Here is an 8,863-nt window from a genome sequence, read left to right as displayed (position 1 = left end):
AAATGTCAAATAAACAATCTAACCTTACACCTAAAGGAACTAGAAAAAGAAGAACAAACAAAACCCAAAGCTAGTAGAAGGAAAGAAATCATAATGATCAGAGCAGAAATAAATGAAATTGAAACAAAGAAAACAATAGCAAAGATCAATAAAACTAAAAGCTGGTTCTTTGAGAAGATAAACAAAATTGACAAACCATTAGCCAGACTCATCAAGAAAAAGAGGGAGAGGACTCAAATCAATAAAATTAGAAATGAAAAAGAAGTTACAAACAGACACTGCAGAAATACAAGGTATCCTAAGATACTACTACAAGCAACTCTGTGTCAAAAAAATGGACAACCTGGAAGAAATGGACAAATTCTTAGAAAGGTATAACCTTCCAAGGCTGAACCAGGAAGAAAGAGAAAATATGAACAGACCAATCACAAGTAATGAAATTGAAACTGTGATTAAAAATCTTCCAACAAACAAAAGTCCAGGACCAGATGGCTTCACAGGTGAATTCTATCAAACATTTAGAGAAGAGCTAACACCCATCCTTCTCGAACTCTTCCAAAAAATTGCAGAGGAAGGAACACTCCCAAACTCATTCTATGAGGCCACTATCACCCAGATACCAAAGCCAAACAAAGATACTACAAAAAAAGAATATTACAGACCAATATCACTGATGAACACAGATGCAAAAATCCTCAACAAAATACTAGCGAACAGAATCCAACAACACATTAAAAGGATCATACACCTCGATCAAGTGGGATTTATCCCGTGGATGCAAGGATTCTTCAATATACGCAAATCAACAATGTGATACACCATTTTAACAAATTGAAGAAGAAAACCCATATGATCATCTCAATAGATGCAGAAAAAGCTTTTGACAAAATTCAACACCCATTTATGATAAAAACTCTCCAGAAAGTGGGCATGGAGGGAACCTACTTCAACATAGTAAAGGCCATATACAACAAACCCACAGGAAACATCATTCTCAATGGTGAAAAATTGAAAGCATTTCCTCTAAGATCAGGGACAATACAAGGATGTCCACTCTCGCCACTATTATTCAACATAGTTTTGGAAGTCCTAGCCACAGCAATCAGAGAAAAAAAAGAAATAAGAGGAATACAAATTGGAAAAGAAGAAGTAAAACTGTCACTGTTCGCAGATGGCATGATACTATACATAGAGAATCCTAAAAATGCCACCAGAAAACTACTAGAGCTAATCAATGAATTTGGTAAAGTTGCAGGATACAAAATTAATGCACAGAAATCTCTTGCATTCCTAAACACTAATGACGAAAAATCTGAAAGAGAAATTAAGGAAACACTCCCATTTATCATTGCAATGAAAAGAATAAAATACCTAGGAATAAACCTACCTAGGGAGACAAAAGACCTGTATGCAGAAAACTATAAGACACTGATGAAAGAAATTAAAGTTGATAGAAACAGATGGAGAGATATACCATGTCCTTGGATTGGAAGAATCAACATTGTGAAAATAACTCTACTACCCAAAGCAATCTACAGATTCAATGCAATCCCTATCAAACTACCACTGGCATTTTTCACAGAACTAGAACAAAAAATTTCACAATTTGTATAGAAACACAAAAGACCCCGAATAGCCAAAGTAATCTTGAGAAAGAAAAACAGCGCTGGAGGAATCAGGCTCCCTGACTTCAGACTATCCTACAGAGCTACAGTAATCAAGACAATATGGTACTGGCACAAAAACAGAAACAGAGATCAATGGAACAGGATAGAAAGCCCAGAGATAAACCCACGCACATATGGTCACCTAATGTATGACAAAGGAGGCAAGGATATACAATGGAGAAAAGACAGCCTCTTCAATAAGTGGTGCTGGGGAAGCTGGACAGCTACATGTAAAAGAATGAAATTAGAACACTCCCTAACACCATACACAAAAATAAACTCAAAATGGATTAAAGACCTAAATGTAAGACCGGACACTATAAAACTCTTAGAGGAAAACATAGGAAGAACACTCTTTGACATCAATCACAGCAAGATCTTTTTTGATCCACCTCCTAGAGTAATGGAAAGAAAAACAAAAATAAACAAATGGGACCTAATGAAGCAAAAGCTTTTGCACAGCAAAGGAAAACGTAAACAAGATGAAAAGACAACCCTCAGAATGGGAGAAAGTATTTGCAAATGAAGCAACTGTCAAAGGATTAATCTCCAAGATTTACAAGCAGCTCATGCAGCTCAATAACAAAAAAACAAACAACCCAATCCAAAAATGGGCAGAAGACCTAAATAGACATTTCTCCAAAGAAGATATACAGATTGCCAACAAACACATGAGAGGATGCTCAACATCACTAATCATTAGAGAAATGCAAACAAAACTACAATGAGGTATCACCTCATACCAGTCAGAATGGCCATCATCAAAAAATCTACAAACAATAAATGCTGGAGAGGGTGCGGAGAAAAGGGAACCCTCTTGCACTGTTGGTGGGAATGTAAATTGATACAGCCACTATGGTGAACAGTATGGAGGTTCCTTAAAAAACTAAAAATAGAACTACAATAGGACCCAGCAATCCCACTACTGGGCATATACCCTGAGAAAACCATAATTCAAAAAGAGTCATGTACCACAATGTTCATTGCAGCTCTATTTACAATAGCAGGACATAGAAGCAACCTAAGTGTCCATCAACAGATTAATGGATATAGAAGATGTGGCACATATATACAATCGAATATTATTCAGCCATAAAAAGAAACGAAATTAAGTTATTTGTAGTGATGTGGATGGACCTAGAAACTGTCATACAGAGTGAAGTAAGTCAGACAGGAAAAACAAATACCATATATTAACGCATATATGTGGAACCTAGAAAAATGGTACAGATGAACCTGTTTGCAGGGCAGAAATAGAGACACAGATGTAGAGAACAAACGTATGGACACCAAGGGGGGAAAGTGGCGGGGGTGGTGGTGGTGGTGTGATGAATTGGGAGATTGGGATTGACATATATACACTAATATGTATTAAATGGATAACTAATAAGAACGTGTATAAAAAAATAGATAAAATAAAATTCAAAAATTCAAAAAAAAAAAAAAGATTTAGTGAATATTCTAGCAGCCCAAGTCAGTGGTTGACTTCAGTTCCATTTACTTTTATACACAGTAGTGCTGGGATGGGGTGTGGCTTCAGAAATTGATATCAATGTTTATTTTGCAAAGCCTTCACATAAAGGCTAAAAATAGGAAATGCTATAGCAAATTTTGCCATATACTTTTATAATAGCATGTGCTCTCTAGGTATAAAATTTACTACCACACCGTCAAAAATTGATTGCTAGATTATCTTGCAAGCTAAGAAAAATAAACCATTAAGTTTAGATTAGTACACTCTCCAGGTGCTATTTATTCTTTTCATTTGACAATTGACTGGTCACACCTGCTTTCTTTTCCATACTATGCACATGGAATTATAAAGAAAAAGGCCTACCAGATGTTCCATTAACCCAGCTGTCACACATCTGTTGCTGTCTCTATAAATGTAGCAATTTGCTGGTAATTACTCTCCTGATAACAATCAAAAACTTCACACCTCTCTTTAATTGTGATAATCTATTTTCCATCGAAACTGTTTCAATGACTTTGTGATCCAAAGATTCCAGAACGTATCCAACTATTTCTGATCCTCCAAATGGACTTGTAAATAAGTCTGGTGTCCACATAGTGATTTGAAAGCTTACAGATGTGGTCTCAGTATATTCCACAGAGTTTCAAAATAAGAACCCAGACTAGCTAATAAAGGTCTACTCCAAACATGGCTATAAGCTTGCTGCGAGAGTGTACGCAAATTGTATAACTACTTTGTACCTAAATTTTCCAATCTGTAATATGTGCAGGAAGACTGGGCTCTCCATTCTACCTAAAAAATCTTTTGGAGCATAGTTCATGGTTGTTGTCTGAATGTTTGTGCCCCCCCCCCACCCCAGAATTCTTATGTTGAAAACCTAATGCCCAAGGTGATGGTACTAAGAGGAGGGGTTTGGGGGAGGTGATTAAGTCATGCAAGCCAAGTCTTCATGAATGGGATTAGTTCCCTTATAAAAGAGGCCCCAGAAAGCTAGCTCGCCCCATCCACCATGTGAGAATACAACAAGAAGTTTGCAGCCCAGAAGCGGGCCTCCACCCAACCATGCTGCACTCTGATCTGGGTCTTCCAGTCTTGAGAACCATGAGAAATGTTTGCTGTTTAAAAGTCACCCAGTCTGTGATATTTTGTTATAACAGCTGGAACTAACTAAGACAATGGTATATAAATTTCCTGGGGCATCAGCTGTGTTGTGGTAATAGCGTCTCTTGGTAATTTGAAATTTACAAATCTACTAGCACAGCTGTTTTTCTTAATAAATTAAATAATAAATATTTCCATTTATTTATGTAGCACTTTATATTATTCAAAAGAGTTTCAACCATAAGGCATTAATTTAAGTACCTTCTATGTGCCAGACACTGTACTAAGTGCTAGAACTAGAAAAATGACGAAAACCTAGTCCCTTGCTTTTGGAGTCTTTGAGGCAGCCCTATAAATAAAATAATCTCTTTTCAAGTTCTGAGCCAGTTGAGATGTATCACATAGTAGCAAGTTAGACAACAAAATATTAGCTTCATATCTCATAAAACTGATATTCAAGAATATGATGGGCTTCCCTGGTGGCGCAGTGGTTGAGAATCTGCCTGCCAATGCAGGGGACACGGGTTCGAGCCCTGGTCTGGGAAGATCCCACATGCCGCGGAGCAACTAGGCCCATGAGCCACAACTACTGAGCCTGCGCGTCTGGAGCCTGTGCTCCGCAGCAAGAGAGGCCGCGATAGTGAGAGGCCTGCGCACCGCGATGAAGAGTGGCCCCTGCTCGCCGCAACTGGAGAAAGCCCTCTCACAGAAACGAAGACCCAACACAGCCAAAAATAAATAAATAAATAAATAAATAAATAAATAAATAAATAAATAAATAAATAAATAAATAAAATGAGTAGGAGTAGGCCAGCTAGTAAAAAAAAAAAAAAGAATATGGTACTTCTAAAGCCAAGTGAATTTCATAATCTGAATCCCAGAATTAATTATAGACTTAACCATTTAGCAGGATTAGACTTGAAAAAAATGGAGCCAGTCCCTGGAGAAGAGAAGCAGGGGACAGGAAATTGCTACACTATGCGTGCGTAATTTCTGCATCCAAAGTCACCAATCAAGTAATTCATTCCTCTTCCATCCCCAGTTAAGGATGAGTAAGGAATAGTGGCCAGGTGTGTTATACTAGTTGATGTCTTCCCACCTGGAAGGCAACATCTGCCCCCTAGGTAAATAAGAAATGATTATTTTACATGTTTTACGTAACAGGAATCTGATATCTAGAGGAGTCACATAACTAGGTTGAAATCAAGAGAATAATATCTCATTTCTTTATGGTATGAGTTTGGATGTTGTTACCAATGAAATTAGATCATGGACTTGTCTATACAATGTTACATTTTTTCTTTTGCAAGTGAAACATAGTCATAAAACCATTTGCAATCAAAGCTCAGCTAAGGTTTTGACAAAAGCACCTATCATCTTGTGCATAGATGGGCTTATTTGCAAATTTGAATCTTCTGCCATATGAGTAGATAAGCTTTAAAAATTGAATGCCACTATAGTAAAGTTTTTATAGGGAAAGCAGCCAGGCAAAGGTGAGATAAACATGTAAGACAAATGAAAACCAGGAAGTTATCCAATGCTCAATATGAGAAAGAATGCTTAATTTGGTCAACTGGCACTGTGTTTCTATAATAGTTATGAGTCATAAATACTTATTGAGCTTCTGATAGTTTTAGGTTCTAGCTAAGCACCATTTATGTGCACCAATTTTCACAACAAATATACAAGGAAGTTATTTTTTTTCAGATGGGAAAACAGACTTATTTAGACCAAGTGACTTATCTATTTTCACATAATATTAATATGTGGTAGTGTCAGTATTTGAACCCAACTTCTGACCCCAGAGCCCATGCCCTTAACTAGGACATTAAGAACATAAACTGAGTTACTTCTGAATGCAGCACATTCCAGCAGGGGACAATTAAACACATTTAAGACAACCCCCCTTTTTTTTTTCAAGCTTGTAATACAATTAGATACACATGACACAAACATTTAAAAGGCTGAAAAAATGTTGACAGTGTACAAGTGAGCACAAATAAACATATTAACAAGTCCATGAGCCCTGAGAAGAGCTGGGATGAAAAAGTGATTAGAGCAAGAGTTAAGCTGACAAGCAAGTGCTACCAGTCTGAGCTATTTAAAGATGTGATAACCTGCTTCAGGAAGTAGTAAATTCTCATCATGGGAGAGGCTTCCAACACAGGCTGGATGGACAAACACTTGGCAGATCAATTTGGGTTGTTTTAAATGGCTTCTAAAGTCCCACCAACCCTGAGATTCTGTGATTTAGTCAACATTTTGAATAGCCACTATGTGCCTAGTACTAGGACAAGCTCCTTTCACAAAGAGAAATAAGACACACCGTCAAGGAGGACACAGTCTAGTGGGGCAGTTAGCACAAACCCAGAAATGTACAATGAAGTGTAATCAGTGCTCATATGGCATGGGAGCAAAGAAGACCTACACCTAACTCAAACTGGGAAGGGGAATTAAAAAGGTAAATCGGGCGTTTCTTAGAGGTAATACTTAAACTAACCCTTGAAGGAAGAGCAAAAATTAGCCAGGTGTTCCAGTTATCTATTGAAATGTAACAAACTATCTCTAAAACTTAAAACAACAGGTATTTTATTATTTCATAATTTAGGTACCTACTTAGTAGCTGGGCTGGTTGGTAGGCTGCAAGACAGTTTCACTCACATGCCTGGTACCTTGGAGGAGATGGCTTTAAAGACAGGTCTCAGCTAGAATCCTCCCTCTCTCTGTGAAGTTTCAGAGCTTCTCCATAAGATCTATCCAACAGGGTAAGTGGAGCCTTACAAGGTGACTCTGTGCTCCAAGAACGAGTGCTCTAAGAGATCAAGGTGGAGGCTGCAAGGCTTTTTATAGCTTAGCCTTGGAAGTCAGGCAGTATCACGTCCAACACAATTTATTGGTTACACATGGGTCACTGTGGGTGGAAACACACAAGTATGTATCAATAAATACTCGGGAGGCATGATTTATTGGAGGCCAGCACAGAGTCTGGTTACCACACCAGGCTAAGAGGTTTGGGAAATTGAGAGGATGCAATTTTCAGCTAGAATGGATATCATGCACAAAGGCAGAGGCATATAAGACTAAATCATGAGAAACAGCAGGCTGCCACCATTACCAGCTCAGCGGTGCATGAGCAGAGGGGACACCCGGGCCACGCCCCATTGCTTTGTCTTCCTGCCACCGGCTCCCACATCCTAGGTCCCACGTAGATGACCTTAAAAGCAGAAACGCATGCTCCTTTCAACAGCCCGTCAAAACGTGGTGGACTCCTATGAAGTTCTAGGCGTGCAGAGACATCACTCAGCCTTTTAAGGATATAAAAAAGGCATATCGGAAACTAGCACTAAAGTGGCATCCAGATAAAATCCTGAGAATAAAGAATAAGCAGAGAGAAAAATTCAAACAAGTAGCTGAGGCTTATGAGGTGTTATCAGATGCTTAAAAACGGGATATCTATGACAAATATGGCAAGGAAGGGTTAAATGGTGAAGGTGCAGGTGGAAGTCATTTTAACAGTCCCTTTCAGTTTGGTTAAACGTTCCATAACCCAGATGACGTCTTCAGGGAATTTTTTGGTGGAAGGGGTCCGTTTTCATTGGACTTCTTCAAAGACACATCTGAGGCCTTTTTTGGGGATCTAGGAAGCAGAAGTTGAGGCACAGAGTCTTTTTTCTGCCTTCAGTGGCTTTCCATATTTTGGGGGGGGGGGGTTCTTTTGATACCGGATTTACTTCTTTTGCCTCCCTGAATCACGAGGGCCTCACTTCATTCTCTTCCACATCACTTGGCGGTAGTGGAACGGACAATTTCAAATCTATATCAACTTCTAAAATTGTTAATGGCAGAAAAATCACTACAAAGAGAATTGTCGAGAATGGTCAAGAAAGAGTAGATGTTGAAGATGACCAATTAAAGTCCTTAAGGCTAAATTGTAAGGAGCAGCTGCTATGCTTGGATAACAAGTAATTCAATGCGTGCACTTAACAGAAACGTTAACTATAACAAGTTCCATCTGAAGATTGATAGGAACTTTTTTTTAAGATGCCAAATGAACTATCTTTCAGTATAACTGTACCTAAAGTATTTGTAAACAGCTCATCCAAACCACTATTGGTCATAAACTTTCAGTTTATTGTTGGGACCACATAATAGGACCATTTTTTTGGTCTTTAAAATTGTTGTGAATCTCTGCATGCACTTTGTTTTCTATTAAATGTAACCCAGGGTGCCTGTGGCTCTTTCCTACACTAACACTAGCATAGACCTGCCTTTCTATTGTGTTTGAAATGTGAGCTAAGTAGTGTCAGCCTGCTGTGAAGTTAACATTGCCAGGATGAATCTTCCACAAAAATAATCTCAATTTTTTCAGTATTTAGTAGTGGAAGATATTAATGCATTAATAGTAATGCATTTCTGGTTTAATTAATATAAATTGAGGATATTTTCTAGTGTGCATGAATGCTGGCAACTTAGTAAGTTTTGACAATTGTTTATTTTATTGAAGTATAATTGACTTACAATATTATATGTTTCATACATAAAATATAGTGATTTGATATTTTATAAATTATATTTCATATAAATTTATTATAAAATATTGCCTATATACCTTGTACTATAC

The 8,863-nt window shown here is 37.8% G+C and overlaps 1 pseudogene; it reads left to right on the top strand.

Annotated features, from left to right (window-relative positions):
• Positions 1–7,473: 7,473 nt before the first annotated feature.
• On the top strand, positions 7,474–8,208 carry LOC103014206 (dnaJ homolog subfamily B member 6-like; annotated as a pseudogene).
• The last annotated feature ends 655 nt before the right edge of the window (positions 8,209–8,863 follow it).

Source organism: Balaenoptera acutorostrata, chromosome X (genome assembly GCF_949987535.1).
Source record: "Balaenoptera acutorostrata chromosome X, mBalAcu1.1, whole genome shotgun sequence".
In the NCBI taxonomy this organism is placed as follows: Eukaryota; Metazoa; Chordata; class Mammalia; order Artiodactyla; family Balaenopteridae; genus Balaenoptera; species Balaenoptera acutorostrata.
This window is presented reverse-complemented; position numbering and strand designations above follow the sequence as displayed.